Raw genomic sequence first — 24,448 nt, 5'->3', positions numbered from 1 at the left:
TTTCTTGGCTATTGTAAATAGTGCTGGTATAAACACAGGTGTGCATATGTCTTTTTCAAACTGGGCTGCTGCATTCTTAGGGTAAATTCTTAGGAGTGGAATTGCTGGGTCAAAATGGTATTTATATTTTTAGTTTTCTGAGGAACCTCCACAATGGTTGAACTAATTTACATTCCCACCAGCAGTGTAGAAAGGGTCATAATGCTTTATTTTTATTCTTTATTTTCTGAGAAATTTATAAAGTAAAATAACCAGATGGGGGAAAAAGCGATTCAGGTTTGTTACTTAAAATCTTTGGTTCCTAGTGGGTGCCAATCCTAAAACCTAAGGCTAAATATAAGTTGGAGGACCAAAGCTGAAATACAGCATTATTAAAAGGTAAGAAATTGGGAACTTCACAAAACCTTGTGAATGTCACTGGTTCTTTTCAACTGTGTGACAAGGACAAACTCTGTTGATCAGAATAAAAGCTTTTCTTATTGAAAGAGAATTCAGCAATAAATTCTTTCCTAGATCCAGGTCTATTTGTTTTCTAAAAGTTTTCATAAATACACTTAAAAGCTCCAATTTCACTTGTAACCAAACTCAAAAAAGGAAAGCAATTGGAAAGAGGCTCAAATTTCCCTTATCCTTTACCCACCCTGACAATCTACAAATTATTTGTTAGTGACTTCTGTGATTAAAAAAAAAAAAAAAGCCAGCATTATGAAAAAGAGAGGTTAGTTTAGAAAAACAGCCATCATGGCAAAATTATACTGGTATTATTGATGATGACAACGATGATGATGCTGATGGGAAGGAACAGGTTCTAGGAAGCCTGCAGTTCCTGTCAGCAGAAGCACTCATACACATACAGGAAAAAAGAGTGAAATGGGAAGAAATAAGACTGGATTACTGTTTTCCACAGCAGAGGTTTTCTGAATGAACCATATATTTATTTAATAATGAATGCATAAAACGCATAAACGTATAAAACCAGGTATCTTAAAGACTGTAGGACAACATGTGGTCTTCTCACAGACAACACAGATAATTACTTCAAAGATGCCATTCCACTTCAAACAACTGTTTGCCTACAACTATTGTTAGGAAGAACAAGGGGAAATAAAGATTACTTCTTCGGATACTTTTCAGCATATGTAAGTCTATACAAAGTTCCATAGAACTACAAAATTTCCCCCAGAATGTTTCATTGGGCAACTTCATTACCCATCAGTAGGAAAAGAAGAATTGCTTAAAAGTTAGAACAGAATGAAGATCAATTTCAAAGCTTGTCTAGAAATGTGTAATCAGCAATATAAATAGAAGTGTATAATTAAAAACTATCCTACAACATGCATTCCAAAATCTGTTTTTAGTCATGATTTCACGTGAAGGCCTAAGTGGAATGTTCACCATATTCTCAAATGACACAAAGCTGAAAAAGGATTACATATAAACTGAATGACAAAATTAGAAGCTAAAAATAAAAGCTTAGAATAATTAGAAAGATCATTTAAAAATAAAACCTTTAATAGAGTACTACAACTAAATTTACCTCATAAACAGATGAAGACACTGGGGAGGAATTTTTTAAAATGTGTTTTTATGGAATAATTTGCTTAAAGTCAACAATGGTATTATTTGGATGCTCCAACATCCAAAATCCACAGTACTAATTGTGGTGTAGTTCCACAGAAAGAGTATATAATATAACCATCATTTTCAGACTCAAATATCAAAATTTTCTGGTCTGAAATTACCAAATTTTTAAAGACATTTTCATAAAATCACCATCTGGTCACTTTTGTAAAAGTAAAATGGAATAAAGTGAGCTCTGCTAGTATCTTCCCTGACAGAGATACTCACCCTACAAGGATTATTCTCTAGCTATAATCCCAAAGTCTGAACAAATACATCCCCCCAAACAAATAACATATAAAAGCACAATAAGAAAACAAAGCACAGGTGGGGAGCAACAAAAGCACATTGTTATAAGTTTTTTTAACATGAAACAGTCTATTATTATTCCTTAAAGGCAGACTATGAAAGGTTAAAGCAGCACAGTGTAAACACTAGAGCAACCACAAAAGATAAAAAATAAAACAAGTATAGCTAATAAGCCAAAGGGGGAAATAAAACTTAATGCCCCCAAAAAACCACCAAAAACTAAAAAACTCAAGACTAAAGGAGGCAGAAGAAAGAAAAAAGGGACAGAGAACAGATGGGATGAACAGAAAACAAACAGCAAGATGAGGTATCAAAACCCAACCATATCAAAACAGGGTGATACTGGCATAAGGATACACTGGAGAGTCCAGAAATAGCTTCATACAGATCATAAAATTATTTTCATACAGATCAAATAGATCATACAGATCATAAAATTATGAGTGCCAAGATATTGGGGAAGAAATAGTCTTTTCAACAGTGGTGGAAAAATTGGCGAGCCATGAGGAAAAAATCTCAACCCCCTGCACCTCACAGCAGATACAAAAATTAACTCAAAGTGGACCACAGACTTAAACCTAAACGCAAAAACTTAAACCACAGAAATGTAGCAGAAAGTGTATATGATCATACACCATGAGCAAAGATTTCATACATCAAAAGCACTTAACCATTTTTTAAAAATTGATGAACCAGACTTGATCAAAATGAAAAGCTACTCTTCAGAGATACCATTAAAAAAACAAAAAGGTGAGCTAGCAAGCTAAAGACAATGAAAATTACATATACATGCATGTAACTGTATGTATATATTAATCCACACATATATAACTTGGATTCAGAATGTCAAACTCTTACATCTTAATAAAACAACCCTCCCAAAATAGGCATATGATTTTTAACATTTTTTAAACATACACAAATGGCCAATACAGAAAAAAAAAAGTTGGATATCTTTAGTCATCACAGGAATGCAAATCAAACCATAATGACATACAACTCTGCACCCAATAAAAGGCTAAAACCAAAAAGACCAAAGCCACTAAATGTTAACAAGGATGTGGCACAACTGGAAGTCCACATACAACTCTTTAGTAGCTTCTAATAAAGTTACGCATGCATCTAATCTAGGATCTAGTAATTCCATGACTGGTTTGAAAACATAGGTATACAAAAAGATTTGTGTGTACATGTTCACAGCTTTGCTCATACTAACAGAAAGTTTGGGAAAAACTAATCTCCAACAAGTGACGGGTAAGTAACGATATATAAATACAATGAGATACCAAACCGCAACAGCAGCAAAGGAACTAGTGACACAAATAACACTACGGATAAATCCCACAAACACCCTGCTGGGGGAAATCAGATAGGAGGTATCTATGTGATTCCATTTCTATGATGAAGCTCTAGAACAAGCAAACCTAGAAACAAAATTAAAACAGTTGTAGTGTTCTACAAAGTATGGGGATAAAACTGAGGGAACTTTCTGAGGCAATCGTATTGTCCTATTTCTTCATAAGGATTTGGGTTACACAGATAACAAAACTTAACAAATGGTACACTTAAGATCTGTGCATTTCACTATATATAAATTTTACTTAAAAAACAAAGAACTCTATACAAATATTCCAATCTAGTTAATGATATGGAAGCTGAATTTGTTTAGGGGAAAATGCACTGATGTCTGCAACTTATCTTAAAATGAAAAGAAAATCCAAGACAAAAAACACCCATGAACCTGACTGATGGCAGATAGTAGAGCAGATAGAGGGATAAACATGTGATAAAGCAAAAACAGCAAATATGGAGGTGATGGAGAGAGAGATGTTCAATGTACTTTCAATTTTTACATAAGTTTGAAATTTTTCAAAATAAAATACTAGAGGGAAAACATTTGATGACCAAAAGAAGCCAGGCACAGGAGTATTATTATGAGATTCTATTTATATGAAGTTGTACAACAAACAAAATGAATCCATAATGTCAAAAATCAGATCAGTGGTTGTCTGGGACAGGAGATGGGGGTGAATGACAGTGAAGGATAAAGAACTTTCTTGGATGATGTAATGATTTACATCCTGATTGGGGGGTGTTGGTTATACAATATATTACCAAAATTCATTTAACTGTATAGTAAAATATGTATCTTATATTACACATAAATTATACCTCACTTTTTAAAAATTAAAGTATCATTGATACACAATCTTACATTGGTTTCAAATGTAAGATTTGGTTTCAAATCAACAACACAGTGGTTCAACAGTTTCCCATATTATTAAATCCTCACCCCTTCTAGCTTGGTCACTGTCAGTGTAGTGAGATGTTACAGGACCATGAACTGTATTCTCTGTGCTGTACCACCATTCCCATGACCACCTTAAATTGTGACTGAAAATTATTGTGCAATAATAATACCCCCTTTACCCCCTTCCCCCTGCCCCTACCCACTCCAACACCTCCCCCTTGGTAACCACTAGTCCCTTCTCGGCATCTATGAGGCTGCTGCTATTCTCTTCCTTCTGCTTTGCTTTGTTTTTATACTCCACAAATAAATGAGATCATTTGGTAAAGTATACCTCATTTAAGTTGATTTTTAAAATATATTCACTATAGAAAACCTGGAATACCTAGAAAAGGCACAGAGAAATAAAGCCCCAAATCCACCCTCCAATCACACTACCCAATTAAAATATTAACCATCCTTCCCTCTCTTCTGACAGAAGCCTTGCCCACTGGAGATAAAAATACACTACATTTTTTTATTTAAAGACAATACAGAAATCCTGGTTAAGCTCCTGGATTTTGGAATTCCATTCATAGATGACTCAAGACCTACTAACTTAAATCCCACCAACCTACCCCATTTCTCCTGTGAATCTTTAGCAAGTTAATAACTATTCTGTGCCTAATATTCCTCATCTGAAAAATGGAAATATGTACCTCAGAGTTGTTCTAAATTTTAAGCAAAACAATGTAGCATGTGATGGTTTTTATTACAGGTTTTAAAGCTAAGGAGTCAACTAGCATTTAGAAATCATCTTGGCAAAAAAGTCCACAAGCTTTCCCCAATTTTATTTTATCTTTTTTTGGCAGGCCTTTGACTCTCTAGATACAACCACCTCAAACTAGTCTATCTTATCCAAGCAAACCTCAAATTCCTCCTCAAGATCAGACCAAAACCCTATGTTGATAAAGCCCAAAGCAAAGGCTAGGTAACAATATAAAAAGAAAACAGAAAACTGGAAGACAGCAGCTGCCCTGAGAATATAGGATCTAATGTGGTAAACAAAACTATCCAAGGAAACAATTTCTACTTGACGAAGTACAAGAAGTTTCTGTAGGTGGAAGTTACTTTTGCTCTACCTATGTGATTTCGGTTAAAATACATAACCTGGAGAATATTAATTAAAGAGTATGTTCTAAAACATGAGAACAAGTCATAAGAGAAGAAAGAGAAAGAATTGCTGACATTTTAATGAGTTAAGGGTAAAGGCACACTAAAAACTGGATCAAGGAGAACACCTCTGGACAGAGAAGATTATCCATAATGTGAATTCAACTCTTAGTATGAAGACAAGAAAAAATAAACCATGTAGATTATTCCTGCTTTTCTGCTCAATGGTTATATTCCTGGAATGAACATAGAAAAGATAAAATTTCACTATTCTCTAGTTGGTCTCACTTCCCATGTGCCTCTCATATGAGCATCTTGCTGTCAGAACCTAATGGGAGCCATTTATTTTTCCTACAACATGGACCATAAACACAGCCTACAGCTTCATCTGGTGTTTAACAATGGAATGCAATTTGTTCCAGTACTGAAGGAAAAACAGGGTGTGTTGGACTTTGTGCACTCGATTTCATATTTTATGGGCAACTTTAGGGATTCCCAAGGTTTTTCCAACTAAGTGACCTTTTTGTCTTCCTTGGATCTGCACAGTCAGACAGAAAAGGAAATCTCTGTGGCAAAAACAAAAAGAGCAAACTTCTAAACAATTCTAGTATACTGGTTTGGGGAAACCAAGGATTTGTTATCCTGTATGCTAACACCGGTCACTGTATTTAACAAACCTTTTTGTTTTTTTTTGCTACCAGTCACTGCTTAAGGTGATAATTAAGAAAATAGTTAAGATGCCATGGTGTCCCCAAAATTTCATATTCTAGATAAATACAGTAATCCTAACCTGAATGTGGATTCCCATGTGAAATACTAGACACATTTACTTATATACTTTCCGAGTATCTTCAGAATTTTGGTTTTGGTATGCATAAACTGAGTTCTTCCTGCTGGGGATAATCAGAAAAAGAGGCCACAGAAGGTTAGTAAGGATGACAGGAGAGAACAGGAAAAACATTTTAAATTGAAGCTTGTTCAAGATAAAGGAAGTTGACTGAAAAGCAAGTACCCAGAACTGCTATATATGAAGAAATATTCATTTGCACTGGAATAACATAGGTAAATCCACGAGTCTAGGAAGAGGGTTTCAGAAAGATCAATCCAGCTATGGCAAACAGAATAAAAACAAGTTAGGTTAACCAAAGTTTTCTATTCTAAGCATCTGGGATCAGACCAGGATCTAGAAATGTCATCCAGGCACAGAAATTAATTTTACAGCAGCTTATTGTTATCTTAGAAGATACAACATCACCAATAATACATTAGCTACCATTTATTCACTTACTGTTTTCATTCAATACTTATTGAGAGCCTATCATAAACTGGGCACTGTGTTAAGCACTAGGATCAGCCATGAACAGGATATAGAAAGTCTTTGCTCTTGTGGGAACTATATGCAAATAAGGACAAACGTGGAACAAGTAAAAAAAAATCAAAATAATTTGAGAAATATGTGCTATTAAGGACATAAAACAAATGGTAAAGGTTGACCATCAACAGGCTCCTCAGTAAGAAACTAAAGACCTAAATCATGAGAAGGCATCAGCCACCAGTCAGTCAAGCCACACATTATACTGAATAGGTTGGAGGAAGAGTATTTCTGGCAGAGGAAACAGTAAGGAAAGATCACGTGGCAGAAACAGGCCTAGCATGTGCAAAGAACAGAAGGGCGGGGAGTGAGAGGAGAAAAAGATAACCCACAATGCAATCAGCAGCAGTCAACAGATCAGGTACGGCCTGTAAGGAACTATATGCTGTGTTTTTATTTTATTCTCACTAAAGTCTACTATCTCCAGGGAACTGAGGATTACAAAAGTTAAGTGACTTGCCTAAAGTCTGACACAAACATCTGGATCTTAATTCTTATTTGGCTGCCTGTTTTCTGGGTTTTTTTAAAATCCAAATTGAATAATTTATTGCTGGTTGGAGGCCTGCATTCTTTCACACTTTAAATAGAATTTACATTGTTCCACAAATAGTTATCAATATTTAAAGGAATTCAGTAGTGACCTATTCAATAAGACAATCATCTTGGTAGCAAACTTTTATTTAAATTTTACATAACTCAAGCTTTATAAAATGCCAACATAATTGAAAATTGAGTTCTCCCTCTAAAGCTTTAAGTTGTCAAAGCTTGAAACAGTTAATTTAAAAGTAAGCAAACAAAACAATAAAAAAATCTAAATGAGCTTAATCTTTACAAGTTATTTTAGCTCAAAAGCTATAAAACCAAAGTTGTCTTAATTCTACAAAGAAGGGAGAGGGTCTTTGACTTCATGCCACCATTTCCTCAGAACCTCATTTTTTCCATCAAATTTGGCCACAAATCAAATTTCTGTGTGCCCCCATTTTCAGTAGATTCCTCTTGCAGAAGAGGCCAAGTACAAACACAGAAGAGTAACTGCCTAAGCAAGTAGGAGAGTATTCTGTAATAGTGTGCAAAGAACACAGAGTTCTGGGTTAATCTCTGGAACTTGATCTGGACTGTGACCTTGACTTTGAACGATATCTAGAATGGGATCTTGAAGCTCTTTTTGATGCAGGGGACACGAAATGAGCCTTTGAGGGTGGGGCAGGTACAGGTGAATTGGAATGAAACTGGCTCCTTGATCTAGATTTTGAGTTTATATCACCTTTCCCATTTTCTTTGGGGAAACGAGATCGAGAACAAGACCTGATTCAAGATTTCTCATACTCATTCTTAGATTTGCTTCGAGAGCGTGAGAAGGAGGCCTGATCAGACTTGGGCTTGGATCTGCTTTTTGATCTACATTTCCTGTCTTTTGATCGAGAATGTGATCGACCTTTGCTCCAAGACCTGAATCGGGAGCGACTTTTAGAGATACTTCAAGATCTACTACAGCTGCTCCTGCAACTCCTACTTTGAGAACTTTCTTCTACATCATGACCTTGATCTGCTTCCAGAGTAAGACCGCCTATGGCTTGTTCATGGTTTATCTTCAATGAGCCTAATATTTCTGCCATTGATTTCTGTACCATCCAGTTGATCCAAAGCATGCTTCATGTCAGAGAAGGAGTGAAATTCAATCACACCTTCGTTTCTGTGTTCTTTGTGAGCATCGCATAGGTTACTTCACCTGCTTGTCTCATGAAATCCTTTAAATCTTACCAACCACGACTAGAAAGATTTTCTACAATAAGCCTGAACTGGTCCATGCTTGTCTCTGCCCGAGGTTCTCCGACTGCTGTATCTGCCTCCACCGCTGTACCTGTCACAATCGTGGCGCTGACCACGGGCATGCTCCACCATCATGCGCTGGCCACAGAGCCCCTTGCTGTTCAACTCATAAACGGCGTCATTGGTGTCACAGGAGTCCTCGAACTCCATGAAGCCGTTACCCATTTTTGAGGTCCATGTCGAGGAGGCAAGCACAGCCACTGAAAAAGTGCTGGATGTCCTTCTCCCGGACGTTGTAGCTAAGGTGTCCTATGTAGATGTGTAGCATGTCCGTGGTGGGCAGGGGGCGCAAAAGCTGGCTGTCAAACAGCAGACCGCAAGGCAGAAACTGCGGTGCATGTACAGGGACAGTGGGAACCCGAACACACACCTAACACTGCAGCGGAGGCTGAGTCCAGTCATACGAAGGGTTGCTGGTTTTCACCTCCCTTGTTAAACTAAATGTATTACTATGAGTACTTACACATGTTTACTCATGACTTGTTTCCATGACCTTATTTTTATACAAGATTATGTTACTCAAACATAATTTCTTCTATTTACCATGGAGATTTTTGGAGGTTACACTTCCAAAAAGCTAAATTGTAGCTAAAGTTCTAGTATAATGTAGTAACTGTTACAAGATAAGAAAAAGATGAAATAACTATGGGAAAACAGAAGGAACAGCATTGATTCTAGAGGAGAAACCTCACAGAAGTATGAGAGCTGATCCTTAAAATTAAGATTTCCTCAGGATCCGCCCAAGATGGCAGTGTGAGTAAGGCGGCAGAAATCTCCTCCCAAAACTATATATACTTTGAAAATACAGCAAATACAACTATTCCTAAAAGAGAGACCGGAAGATACAGTACAACAGCCAGGCTACATCTACATCTGTGAGAACTCAGCATCTCATGAAAAGGGTAAGATGCAAATGCAAAGCCATGACCCAGTGGGACCCAAGCACTCCCCCAACCCCAGCTCACTGGCGGGAGGAAAAGAATCAGAGTTGGGAGGGAGCAGAAGCACAGGACGCTACATAACCAGCCCTAGTAATCTGCACCAGGAGCCCAGACACACATTGCATGGTGTACTAGACATTAGAGAAATGGAAAAGTAAAATCTGAGACTGAGACAGTGAACAGGTCCCCACAGCTGGCTCCTCTGGGATGAAAGAAAACCGGGTGCTTTAAAACTCTCAAAGGGACAAGGGTTTAACAGGTAGACAAAATCACCCTTGGACACTCAGCCAAGCAGGCTGGGAATTTTACGGAACATCAGGCACCGTAACCCACTGGGTGGCAATGCAGCTCTGAAGCCCCTCACAGCGAAAAACAGACTGCCATTCATTTCCCCTCCCCACAGACACTGCAAGCAAAATGGCTGACCCGCCATTGCTGTGGACCAACAGGGAGCAGCCCCATCCACAGCAACCACACAGAGTCTTCTCCCAGAGCGCAGCTAACAGGACCAGACCCAGAAGCTGCCCCCTGCACACAGCTGCCAGGCACAGGCAGAGGAAGCTGGTGCAAAGTCTGGAAGGCACAAAGGGGCGCCGTTGTTGGAGAAGAACACACGCCGCTTGTCTGCGACCCCTGCCAGTAACCTAGGCTATCCCAAGGGACGCCCCACCCACTGCACCTCAGGGGATTAACCTAGAGACTGCTCCCTGTGTGCGGTTAACCAGCATAGGTAGCAAAAAAGGGCAAAGTGAACAGCAAACAGGAAGGGACTTTATTGTCCCAGCTGACACACACGCCACTCACCGGCGATCACGTCTATTGCCATGAAAAGTCAGAAGAACCTGGTCCAGTCCAAAATCACTCAAACGCCAAAGACAGGGCCTGGTGAAATCGATATAACCAATCTTCCTGAAAAAGAATTCAAAATAAAAATCATAACCATGCTGGTGGAGCTGCAGAGAAATACGAAAGAGCTAAGGGATGAAGTCTGGAGGGACATAACAGAAAGGAAACAATCAATGGAAGGACTTAAGAGTGGACTAGATGAGGTACAAGAAACTGTTAATGGAATAGAAATCAGAGAACAGAAAGAGAGAGAAGCTGAAGGAAAGAGAGATAAAAGGATCTCTAGGAATGAAAGAATATTAAGAGAACTGTGCGACCAATCCAAACGGAACAATATTCGCATTATAGGGGTATCAGAAGAAAAACAGAGAGAATAATGGGTAGAAAGTGTCTTTAAAGAAATAATTGCTGAAACCTTCCCCAAGCTGGAGAAGGACATAGTCTCTCAGACCACGGAAGCCCACAGATCTCCCAACAGAAGGGACCCAAGGAGGACAACACTAAGACATATAATTAAAATTGCAAAGATCAAAGACAAGGACAGAGTATTAAAAACAGTTAGAGAGAGGAAAAAAGATCACATACAAAGAAAAGCCCACTAGGTTATCATCAGACTTCTCAACAGAAACCTTACAGGCCAGAAGAGAATGGCATGATATATTTAAATGCAATGAAACAGAAAGGCCTTGAACCAAGAATACTGCATCCAGCAAGACTATCATTTAAATTGGAAGGAGGGGTTAAACAATTCCCAGACAAGCAAAAGTTGAGGGAATTTACCTCCCACAAACCACCTGTACAGGTTATTTTAAAGGGACTGCTCTAGATGGAAGTACTCCTAAGGCTTAACAGATGTCACCAGAGAAAATAAAAACACAGCAAAGAAAGAGGACCAACCAAATACTAAAGGCAAAACGTAGTATCAGCTACCCACACAAGCAGTCAAGAGAAACACAAAAGAGTACAGAATAAAACACCTAACATATAAAGAGGGGAGGAAGAAGAATAAGAAGGGAGAGAAATAAAGAATCATCAGACTGTGTTTATACTAGTGTAGTAAGTAACTTCCACTTAGACAGTTAGATAGTAAAGAAGCTACCCTTGAACCTTTGGTAACCATGAACCCAAAGCCTCCATTGGCAATAAGTACATATCTATTGATAATCACCATAAATGTAAATGGACTGAATGCACCAATCAAAAGACAAAGAGTAATAGAATGGATAAAAAAGCAAGACCCATCTCTATGCTGCTTACAAGAGACTCACATCCAACCCAAAGACATACACAGACTAAAAAGGAAGGGATGAAAAAAGATGTTTCATGAAAACAATAGGGAGGAAAAAGCAGGTGTTACAGTACTTGTATCAGACAAAACAGACTTCAAAACAAAGAAAGTAACAAGAGATAAAGAAGGACATCACATAGTAATAAAGGGGTCAGTCCAACAAGAGGATATAACCATTATAAATATATATGCACTCAATGTAAGAGCACCGACATATGTGAAACAAATACTAACAGAATTAAAGGAGGAAATAGAATGCAATGCATTTATTTTAGGAGACTTCAACACACCACTCACTACAAAGGATAGATCCACCGAACAGAAAATAAGTAAGGACACAGAGGCACTGAACAGCACACTAGAACAATGGACCTAACAGCACCTACCGAACTCTACACCAAAAAGCAGCAGGATACACATTCTCCTCAAGTGCACATGGAATATTTTCCAGAACAGACAACATACTAGGCCACAAAAAGACCCTCAATAAATTCAAACAGATTGAAATTCTGCCAACCACCTTCTCAGACCACAAAGGTATAAAACTAGAAATAAATTGTACAAAGAAAACAAAAAGGCTCAAAAACACATGGAGGCTTAACAACATGTTCCTAAGCAATCAATGGATCAATGACCAAATTAAAACAGAGATCAAGCAATATATGGAGACAAATGAAAACAACAGCACAATGCCCCAACTTCTGTGGGACTCGGTGAAGGCAATTCTAAGAGTAAAGTATATAGCAGTTCAGGCCTATTTAAAGAAGGAAGAACAATCCCAAATGAATAGTATAAAGTCACAATTACGGAAACTGGAAAAAGAAGAACAAATGAGTCCCAAAGTCAGTGGGAGGGACATAATAAAGATCAAAGAAGAAATAAATAAAATTGAAAAGAATACAACAATAGAAACAATCAATGAAACCAAGAGCTGGTTATTTGGGAAAATAAACAAAATAGATAAGCCCCTAGCCAGACTTATAAAGAGAAAAAGAGAATCTACACACATAAACAGAATCAGAAATGAGAAAGGAAAAATCATGACACCACAGAAATGCAAAGAATTATTAGCGTACCTTAGCCCACTCTCGCGACTTTTATTCAACATAGTTCTGGAGGTCCTAGCCACGGCAATCAGACAAAGAGATACAAGGTATCCAGATTGGTAAGGAAGAAGCCAAACTGTCACTGTTTGCAGATGACATGATATTGTACATAAAGAACCCTAAGGACTCCACTCCAAAATTACTAGAATATCTGAATTCAGCAAAGTTGCAGGATACAAAATTAATACACAAATATCTCTTGCATTCCTATACGCTAATGATGAACTACCAGAAAGACAAATCAGGAAAACAATTCCATTCACAATTGCATCAAAAAGAATAAAATACCTAGGAATAAAACTAACCAAAGAAGTGAAAGACCTATACTCTGAAAAACTACAAGACACTCTCAAGAGAAATTAAAGAGGACACTAACAAATGGAAATACATCCCATGCTCTTGGGTAGGAAGAATTAATACTGTCAAAATGGCTATCCTGCCTAAAGCAATCTGTACATTCAATGCAATCCCTATCAAAATACCAACAGCATTCTTCAATGAACTGGAACAAAAAGTTCTAAAATTCATATGGAACCACAAAAGACCCGAAATAGTTAAAGCAATCCTGACAAAGAATAATAAAGCAGGAGGGTCTCGCTTCCCAACTTCAAGCTCTACTACAAAGCCACAGAAATCAAGACAATTTGGTACTGGCACAAGAACAGACCCATAGACCAGTGGAACAGAATAGAGGGCCCAGATAAACCCAAGCATATATGGTCAATTAATATATGATAAAGGTGCCATGGATATGCAATTGGGAAATTACAGCCTCTTCAACAGCTCGTGTTGGCAAAACTGGACAGCTACATGTAAGAGAATGAAACTGGATCATTGTCTAACCCCATACACAAAAGTAAACTCAAAATGGATCAAAGACCTGAATGTCAGTCGTGAAACCATAAAACTCTTAGAAAAAAAACATAGGTAAAAATCTCTTGGACATAAACATGAGCAATTTCCTCATGAACGTATCTCCCCAGGCAAGGGAAACAAAAGCGAAAATGAACAAGTGGGACTATATCAAGCTGAAAAGCTTCTGTACAGCAAAGGACACCATCAATAGAACAAAAACCCATCCTACAGTATGGGAGAATATATTCACAAATGACATATCCTATAAAGGGTTAACATCCAAAATATATAAAGAGCTCACACACCTCAACAAACAAAAAGTAAATAATCCAATTAAAAGATGGGCAGAGTAGCTGAACAGACACTTCTCCAAAGAAGAAATTCAGATGGCCAACAGGTACATCGCTGATCATCAGAGAAATGCAAATTAAAACCACAATGAGATATCACCTCACACCAGTGAGGATGGCCACCATCCAAAAGACAAACAACAGCAAATGTTGGCGAGGATGTGGAGAAAGGGGAACCCTCCTAAGCTGCTGGTGGGAATGTAAATTAGTTCAACCATTGTGGAAAGCAATATGGAGGTTCCTCAAAAAGCTCAAAATAGAAATACCATTTGGCCCAGGAATTCCACTCCTAGGAATTTACCCTAAGAATGTATGATCCTAGTTTCAAAAAGACATATACACCCCTATGTTTATCTCAGCACTATTTACAATAGAAATGAAATGGAAGCAACCTAAGTGTTCATCAGTAGATGAATGGATAAAGATGTGGTACATATACACAATGTAATATTATTCAGCCTTAAGAAGAAAACAAATCCTACCATTTGCAACAACATGGATGGAGCTGGAGCATATTAATGCTCGGTGAAATAAACCAGGTATCAAATGATTTGAGAAAGACAAGTATCAAATGATTTCACTCATCTGTAGAAGAAGCAAAACAGCAGAAGACTCACAGAACCCAAGAATGGACCAGCAGTTACCAAAGGGAAAGGGACTGCAGAGGATGGGTGGGAAGGGAGGGATAAGGGGATAAGGGGGAAAAAGGGGCATTACAATTAGCGCACATAATGTAGCAGGGGGTGGGAGCACGGGGAAGGCAATACAACACAGAGAAGACAAGTAATGATTCTATAGCATCTTACTATGCTGATGGACAGTTAGTGTAGTGGGGTATGTGGTGGGGACTTGATAATGGGGGGAGTCTGGTAACCATAATTTTGCTCATGTAATTGTACATTAATCATACCAAAAAAAAAAAAAATGTAAGATTTCCTCAAGGAAAGAATAAGGATAAAGGCATATCAGAAGAATGACTGGCAAGAAGACGGTTATGAAAATAAAATGGCCATTTTTATTCAATACTGCAGGTACTGTGATTTCATAGAAAGTACAATCGAATCCATGATAATAAATCACATTCTTTAGATATTCTATAAAGAAAATCTTATATTGCATGGTTTGCTTCACTTAGTAAGACTATTTTGTATAAAGAACATAGCTGCTAGACTTAAGCTTTGTAAAATGAACCTATTCATATATATGAAAACTGTAATTATTTACATATTCAAATATGATTTTACCACTAAGAATTGGGAAGACAGCCCAGTTTCAAATCAATAATATAACATGCTCCTGGTAAAACTGTCCTATTTATCAAAAGCAAAAGCCTACATTTTGATTAAACATGGCAAATTTCTCTATCTCAAATATCCTTGCATCCCCACTAAACCAACAAAAAAAAATTGTGTAAAATCTACAAAAAGAAAAAAAAGTTAAGAATAGTAAGAGAGCAACCAAATCCTATCAGCTGACAGCAACTCCAAAAAAAGAGAACGGAGGAAAAAATGACCAACAATTCATCACAGCCAATAGTAACACTATTTCCTAAAACTGAAGGATATAAACCCTTACTACCTTTGTTCTCGGGGACTATCATTCTCGTCATCCACTCCATTCTTGGCTGGAGAAGCCACAACAGCTTCTTGACTATTCCCTGAACAGGCCAAGCATGCTACTGCTATTCAATGTGCCTGGAATGCTTGTCCCCTAGGTATCTACAAGCCCCTCTCATTTTTTTCCTTTAGGTCTTTGTTGAAATGTTTCCTTATCCTTGAGACCATCCTCGACAATCTTTAATTTAAAAAGCTAACTCTGCCCTCTATCTTCTTTATCTAGCTCAAGTATTTCCATAGTCACCATTTGTAAAATTTACTTTTCTCACTAAAGCTGATCATCAATACTATATGCCCCAAAGTAGTTGGGAGTCAATAAATATATGCTGTATTTTTATTTGAAGTAATCTAAAATTGCATTAACTATATCAGGAGAAAGGATGAAGAGAGAAGTGTGGACTCCTTTTCCAGAAGCAGTCAAAAGATAATGCTTAAAACTAGTTAATTAACCAATTGGAATGGCAGTTCTCAAACTTTTTGTCTTGTGAACCCCTTTACACTCTTAAAAATAACTGAGGAACCCAAAAGGCTTTTATTATGTGGGTCATATTTCTTGATACAATATTTGAAAATAAAGTTGATAAATGCTGAAAACAGCAATAGCAAACCCATTACATTCTAATATAAGTAACATTTATGAATATATTTTCCAAAATGAGAAGAGTGGCACTATTATACATTTTTTCAAATCTCTTTAATGCCTGACTTAACAGAAGAAACCTGGATTCTTCTATCTGCTTCTGTGTTCAATCTAATAAGAAAATCCAGCTTCACAAGAATATGTAGTTGAAAAAGGGAGGAGGTTTTTAATAACTCAGGTAAGTGTGGATACTACTCGTTTGATAGTATGCCAAAATTTAGCAAGTGTAATTTTGTAAAGGCTAGTTGCAATGTGGGATCTGAAACCATATCAATTAAACTTTTCATATTATTTCATTAAAAATCTATTATCTACCTTGACCTTAAATAGATCTTTCACCTACGTCATGATTTTGTAATACCATGCACTGGTCACTTAAAAAAAGTTGGTCCATGGAGTTATACACATCTTCCAAAAACTGATACATTTCAGTATACAATAGGAAGAAAAATGTATTAGTGTCTCCATCAATTTCATCAAAAAGGTCCTGAGAAGTTGCCAAACTCATGGTGGCAGATATGTTTTCCAAAATTTGAATTCTTGCTTCAAAGCCTGAATTTTATCTTGGCAGTTTTCTCCCCGAAGAGTGACAGGCTTCATTATTTTTAAGAAAATATGTACAAATACCCAACTTTTAATAACTATAGTCTGTCATTCAAGTAAAAATAGGGTTCCACAAAAAAGCAACTAGTTTACTAGTTCAGCTCTCTACTCAATCACATGAGTTATTTTTCTTCAAAACAAGCATCATACTTTGGTATGCAGCAGAAGGGCCTTACAACATTCTTCCCATTTTGTCACATGAAATTTTAGAAAGACATACATCCAAGAGTCAAGATTAAAAAATCAACAAGTTTTATTGCTTCATAAATGACATTCTTAGATGAAATAGTTTTTTAACTTATAAGTTAAAAGTAGAGTGAAGAACATAATGACTATTAATACAGTTTTGCCACTGTCTTGATATGCACTGAAGAGTCAGCAGTTCTATAACTGGGTTGACACAATCAGTGCAAATGGCAACAAAGTAGCAAAGAATTACTTAGTATTATTATCAAATATTTTCAACCTAGCAGACCTTCTGACACACTTGAAGAATCCCTCAGGAGTCCACAGACCACATTTTGAGAACCACTGTATGGAAATACATATAAAATACAGGAGATATATTTCCAGGGAAAAGAATTAGGTAGCAGGAAAACTGGAATGACAAGGAGGCCTCTTTTTCCCAACACCCTTTACACCTTGTGAATTTGGTACCCTTTGTTCTATCTCAAAAAATTATGTATTAAAAAAAAAAAGTTTACTTAATTCAAAAGCAGCTAAGCAGAAATAATGGCTGCTGTGCAGGTCAATACCAGAAAACAAATTTTTAAGAGCTGAAAGTGTTTCCACTTAGGAAGTGGAACCAGGGGATTAGGAGGGGTGGCACGGGGGACTACTGTTTTTCAGTATGAGCCCTTCGGAAATGACTTTTAAAACTATATACAGATATCAATTAAAAAGAAAATAATTCAAAATACTACCCGGAAAAACACTTATAAATTAAGTTTAAAAGATAAGATAAATAAAGCAAATCCCCACCTACAAGTGAAAGAATGGCTGTGAAATAGACCAAGATGTAACAGTAACTGCCTGGAATAATGTGCCTGTCAGCTTCCACTCACATATGAAATATTATTCTATATTTTAATTTTTTTTAATTTCATTTAAAAAGCTAGTTAAAAAGCAATAATTTCCTTCAGACCAGAAAGTCTAATGACTTAGTTTATAGTATGTAAACCTTAAGTCATTTTTTAAAGTGATTAAACCCTCTACACTTTACACACACACTCACACATAAGGTAACACCAAGTAAAATAACCTTTTATTTTTTTCCTCTATTTTCTTTGATCACAATTAAGATCAAATCAAGACTTAACATATTTATTTGAAAAAGAAAGTAAAGTTGATTTATAGTGAATATAATAAATTGTTAAATCTTATGTGTTTATTTCATAAGCAAAATCTTCATACAAATATAAATCCACTATCAAAATCTAATTCAATTTTAGTTTCTCAGAGGATGTCCTGATTCAGGAAAGAAGAGATTATTTCTACATGTAAACAGATAACTGAAAAGCAAATTGGGATTCCCCACTAAAAGGAACCGGCACTCATTGAAGAATGGCTGATTCCAGGCCAAAAAGATACAAGATGAGCTTGGTATATCTTGCTGTGCCAGAAAGAAAGTACTACAAAATAATTATCAGGTTTTGCCAAAAAGACACAGGAACCAGAGCGTTGAGGCTCCCAATGATAAATCTGGGACAATTTAGCATTAAAATAAGTAATGGCAGTAATGGATTATAACCCACAGAATAAAATAGGAAGTACTTAAATTCACATTGATAATAGAGAGAAAAGGATGTTTCCTCCTTACAACAGAATGCCTATTGCTAAGACAGAGGAGATGGAGGCGTCAGTTTTCTAACCATCAAAGTAAAAAGATCAGTACAGGCAAGAATCATCAGTGGATGCTAAATCCAGGGAAACTTGATAAGGATACAGAAGATCTGATGGATATCTCAAAGTTGTCCCCAAAGATTGCTTACTAGATGCCAAGGGGAAAAATGATAACTATACTGTGAAGAAACCAAACACTGTGACAGGTAAATAAAAACTAACATTACCAGTAAGGGGCAAGCTAATGACATGTACTTCCACATCATACCCTGAGAATACAAAACCCCTGGCTGGGTATGTATGACCTGAATCTAATTATGAGGAAACATGAGACAAATCCAAACTGAGAAATATTCTACAAAATATACAGCCTGTATTCCTCAAAAATATCAATGCAATGAAAGACATAGGCTAAGGCAATGTTTCAGATTAAGGAAGCTAATGAGATATAACAACTAAATGCAACCTGGATTGTGTCCTACTGGGAAAATGCTATTATTGGGATAAACTGACACTACTGGAATAGGAGCTATAGATTAGATAAAGGTATAGTATTATCAATGTTAAATTTCCTGAATTTGGTAACCATACTGTGATAATGCAAGAGAATACAGTACACAGTGAATTTTTAGAGACAAATATGTGTAACATATGCAATGTACTCTCAAGCAATTTAAAAAATAGAGAATGAGAAAGCAAATGTGAAAAAATGTTAAACATTGGTAAGTCTGAGTAAAGGGTAAAGAAATGTCCTCAATACTTTTTTTAACTTACCTGTAAGCCTGAAATTATCAAAATAAAAAATTGAAATTAAGGCAAACTGGGATATCAAGGTGAAAACAAGTGATTTATTCTGATGCCTTATAGCATATATGAATAAAGGAAATGAGTACAACAGTGACTCAGACTGGCACATAGCCCCATACAAAATTTCTTAAATTTTCAATGCTTCAGAAAAATGAAAATATTTTTTAAGTAGCCACATAAATACTTAGATGCTGATCCTGCATACCCTCAGGAAAACACAGAAATCCAAACTGAGGGACTCTCCCTTCCTCTAGCAAACCATAAGCTCCTCCTAAGTCAGGCCTTAAGGTCCTGCTCTCTTCGTTGTAACTCAAGCACTGACACGGTACCTGAAATGCAGCACTCATATTTGTTGAATAAATGCTGAATGTTTAGAAAGAGAAACACTGCATTTTATCAAAACTGGGAGGGCGGGGGGGGAGGGGGGAGGAAAAAGGGAGCAGATACCTAAATATGGTATAAATTATCTTAAATATGTTTTTAAATATGAGCATTTCAAACTTCACAAAAGTAGAGACCAATATTATTAATACCCACATGTCTATCACCCCAACACAACAATTACCAAAATTATGCCACACTTGCTTCATCTAACCCTTTTTTGCTATGAAGTATTTTAAAACAAATACTGGACCTCTTATTTCTCTTCCTCACTCTTCAGTCACCATCTCTAAAAAATATGGGCATTTTCTTAAATAAACATAATGTCACAACTATACCTAACAAAATTAACAATTCCTTGGTATCATCATACCCATCCACATTCAAATTTCCCTCGGAGTGTTTCAAAAATGACTTTATACACTTGGTTTGAATCAGGATTTAAATAAGGTCAAAACATTACATTTGGTTGCTACACATAAAATATTTTTAAACTTTCTTTTTACATTGTCCGAAATTATGAGAAAATCAAATAAACCAAACAATTAACTTGCATCTGTAGATACTCCATAATCAAACCCAATCTAATGCCCTTGTTGCTCCCTTTGCCTGCTGCACTAGTCATTGATTGCAAATCACATACTACCTCTAAAAGAGGCTTTCCCTAACCATTCAATCCACAGTAGAGTCTCACTTCCATTCATTCTCCATTACATGGTCCTATTTTCTTTATGACACTTACCATTACCTAAAACTATTCTGTTTGTTACCTGCTGCCCCCAGTAGAAGATCCATTCCAAGAAGGCAGAGCGCCTTCTTCTCTGAAGATCAAGAATAATGCTAAGAACATGGCACATTCAATCAATACTTACTGAGTGACTAAATAATAATGCAGTACCTCTATTTAAAATATTAGCTCAGTTTAGTACTTCTTTTTAAACATCTGTAGCTCACTCCTCATGTTATGTTAAATCAAGTGCCTGTAGAAACCTGGGCCAGGCTGTTATCAAGAATCTGTGGGATGCATGAAAGAAAGAACAGAGGTGTAAGGCATCTAAATGCAATTCTAATCTTTTACTGAATAGTGTTACAGGTTTCTGAAAGAGAAGTTATTTAGGATTGTTTAAAGAGCTTTAACAGAAGTAAAACAAAGTATTGTTTTTTAGTATCATGCTAGAGCTATTAAATCAAGAATAACATCTACAAGGAGACAGAAGCATTATCTGTAACAACAAAAGGTGGATTCACAACAGTTTCTTTTTCTTCTACTTATGTATCATTTCTTTCCTGGGATTGGACCATAATGAATACAAAACAAATATGAAAAACATCTAACTAAAAATACACACCATTAAATATGGGACCTAGAGAAAAACTAGACAACTATGCCAAACTTCTCACTTAATAATTGAGAGATATCTGAAGCCCAGGATGGTAATCAATAAAGTCACAGATGTAATGAATAGCAAGCAAAGCTAGATCTAAAATCCAGATCTCCTGTCTCTGACCCTACACACTTTCATACAATGTCAACCATAGAAGGTAAATGTCAAGTTATATCATACTTTAATCACTGTCATTTTTAGTAGTCACTTTTTTTCTTTATTGATGTCATAGCCCGAAGGTGGAAAAGTCAAAACAGGGACACATATAATCATGCTCTACGTAAAGCATTGTTACACAAACCCCTCTTTGACAAAATAATAAAAGAAAGCTCGAAAAAATCTAATTGGTTTGATTTAATGAGTTCTTTATTCCACTTTTTTAATTTAAAAATGAAAACAACTATTTAGGAATATCTACTGACTATTCCTTTGCTTCTGATGTTTAAATTACTGTTCTCTTAAACATCAGTATAGCTATTTTTCAATTATCTGTAGAAATACAGTACTGAAGTAAAATTTGTGAAGGTGTAGTTTCCACTATAATGCATTTTTCACCAAAGTGAAATTATTTTGATTATCTTTCTTCAAAATCCAACTCTAGTGACAGAACTAACATGCAAGTCACTGACACCAAAAAAGAAAAAAGTGACAGAAGATCCACACACATAAATGCAGTTTATGTGGAACAAGGAGACTCTACTCATCCTAGTTTTTCCTACAATATTATTCAGACCAATTCATAACATACCCACCAGTTTTTAGAATACTACTCTGAATCCTAGCAAACAAATGAGGAGATGTCATTTGTCCAAGGTTAAATGACAAGAGATGAGCAAAAGTAAAATAATTCAATTAAAAAAAGTAAGATTCTTTTCAGAGTAAAAGGGCTTCTTTCTCATCCTGTGTTGTCCTACATACACAACCAAAGATTACTGCTTAATAGCATACAAAACAACATGGTTTATATGTACATGAAAATTTTTACTAAAACCATATAGTAACAAACTATCAAAATGCAGGTATTCATCCTAATAAAATTAAGTAAAAATCACTGTTACAGAACTTCCATGTAATATCGAAATAACATTCTAACATTCGAAAGCAATAACACACAGACACACACAAAAAAAAAAAAAAAAAAAAAAGGAAAGGAAATGGAACCTTAGCTTCTTTTCCCCAGTCTGTTCTTTTTGGTTGAAGAGGTCCCTAAAACAAGAAAATTAAATATAAAATACCAAATGAAATACAGTTTGGTTTAAGTCATATTCAAAAGCTCTAAGACCTATAAAATGAAGTCTGTCTCAGCTGGCATCTTACCACTCCAGAGTTCAAAATTCATACTACACATAAATCAAGAAACAAGAAAGCATACAACACAATGGAGTCACCCCACACTACAAACATGAACAAATTATATGAATACCCTAGACTTTATGGTATTCTCTTAAACGTTAAAACTTAGACTTGGTTGAAGAAAGTACCTCTAAAGATCTCATACAACCTATTTAAGAAGTATTGTGACAAACCTCTATTTCTGCAGTGCAGAACAGATAATTCCACTGTACCACTGCCACTGACTCTGATAAAGTATCTAAGAACAACAATAAAAATATCTTCTTTTAATGACCAACTAACTCTATACAAAAATCTGACGGCGTATTTCTGTTCCGCGGACATTTCCTTGATCACATAAAAAGGCAACTCCCTAATCGTCAAGGCTGACTTATCGCCCTCCAACACCCCCGGTGCGGATTACCCTCACCACTCCATTGTCAAATCGCACTCCCACGCTTCAGCCCTCAGCCCCCATCCTAAGACACCAGGGAAAGTCGAAAAAGGGAAGCAACTCCCCTCACCCACACTCCCTTACTGTGGGGTGTGGGTGTGTCTGCAGACAAATGCTTTGCTCAAACACAATCACATCTTCCGCGGACAGCCCCCTAAGTCACTGCGGAGCCAGGAACACCCGGCCGGGCGCCGACCCCAGCCTTCCGCGGCCGCAGCCCTTCCTCTTTCTCCCCTCCAGGCCGGCCCCTCCCCCGCTGCGCGCACGCGCGGCCTCCCATCGGGCCCCTCCCCCCGGGCCCCTCACCTTTATCATTAGCCACCCTCTTCCCAGGGTCTGGGAGAGCCCTGGCCCGGGAAGGGAGACGGGAGGTGGGAGGGGAGAAGAGGATGTGTCGAGAGGCAGTGATCGGCGTCTCAGTCTCGGCCTTAACAGGCCCCCGTAGTCGGGAGCTGCGTCTGTCACCACCGCCAAAACTGTGCCAGCGGCAGCGCCCAGGTCGGCCCAGCTCACTGGGCTTGGGTTCAGAATGCCTAGTTTGATACCAAAGGAACTCCTTCCCCGAAGCTGCGGGCGTTTCTATGCTGCGCAGACCCAACACCTCGCCACCATCGCCGCCGCTCCCGCTGCTTTCCTGCCGCCGCCACCGCTGCCGCCGCCTAACCAATCTCTCCTTTCCCGAGGGAGCACGACACTCCGGGGCTTTACGACAGTTCGGAAAGCGAGAGCGCAGTAGCCTTCACGCCTCCGGTAACATCTGTTTGATTCTGCGCTTGCTCAGATTTTTGTTTCTCACTGGCCCGCCCCCTCTTGCCCTCCTTTGTATTCACTTTATCAGTCTATTAGCGAAGCTGAACGGTGTCCTAAAGCTCATTATTTTATTTTCCTTGGTAATTATGAACTCAGTATGTAAGCAAAACACTGACTACATCTTGGCTTATTTTTGCATAACTAAACATTACAACTAACCGCAGAATTATTGACCATACTGAAGCCACAATTAAGCAAAAACATCACGGTTTAGTGTATTTCCAAGCAAATGATAGGCCAATCATACTCGCTAATGACATAATCAAGATACCTCACGGTTAAGGTGAATTTGCTTCCAGAATCAGATCAAAAATGGTAATAGATATCCTGGGAACTGATTGTACAATCACATACACTTTGTTTTATAAATCAGTAGATAGGAAATGCTTCATTATGCGCATTAGAGGGATGTAGGGGAAAAGAATGTAGGATTTGGATTCAGACAGACTTCTTTTCAAACCCCACTGATACCAATTAACAGCTGTCTTATTTATTATATCTTTATGAGTAAGTTTCCAAAAAGAAAATGTCAATTATACATCAGTGGAAGAAGAAAACAAAATAAAAGCATATCTTAAAAAAAAAACACTGTTTCCTTCTCTATAGAGATAACATTATTATTAACTCCAAGGGGTATTATGAGATTAAATAAGACAGTTTA

At 37.1% G+C, this 24,448-nt stretch overlaps 1 protein-coding gene and 1 pseudogene across 11 annotated transcripts in view; both read right to left on the bottom strand.

The window, feature by feature from the left end:
- RNF111 (ring finger protein 111) overlaps nt 1–23,682 on the bottom strand; it is a 109,320-nt gene extending 85,638 nt beyond the window's left edge. For 4 of the 11 annotated variants that reach the window (XM_073211909.1, XM_073211918.1, XM_073211917.1 and 1 more), the window contains exons 1-3: nt 23,284–23,682; nt 22,353–22,397; nt 10,277–10,381 (exon numbers count right to left, since the gene is read on the bottom strand). The gene's annotated coding sequence lies outside the window, so the exon portion shown is untranslated. Of the gene's footprint in view, nt 1–10,276; nt 10,382–20,704; nt 22,311–22,352; nt 22,398–23,061; nt 23,083–23,283 lie in introns of those variants that run through there. The other 7 variants (XM_073211910.1, XM_073211916.1, XM_073211913.1 and 4 more) reach the window with 7 other exon arrangements.
- LOC140843169 (serine/arginine-rich splicing factor 6-like) lies at nt 4,404–10,263 on the bottom strand (annotated as a pseudogene).
- Nucleotides 23,683–24,448: the final 766 nt, after the last annotated feature.

The sequence above is a fragment of the Manis javanica genome, chromosome 8 (assembly GCF_040802235.1).
Source record: "Manis javanica isolate MJ-LG chromosome 8, MJ_LKY, whole genome shotgun sequence".
Taxonomy (NCBI): Eukaryota; Metazoa; Chordata; class Mammalia; order Pholidota; family Manidae; genus Manis; species Manis javanica.
The sequence above is the reverse complement of the archived record's forward strand: the minus strand, read 5'-3'. Positions and strand labels throughout refer to the sequence as shown.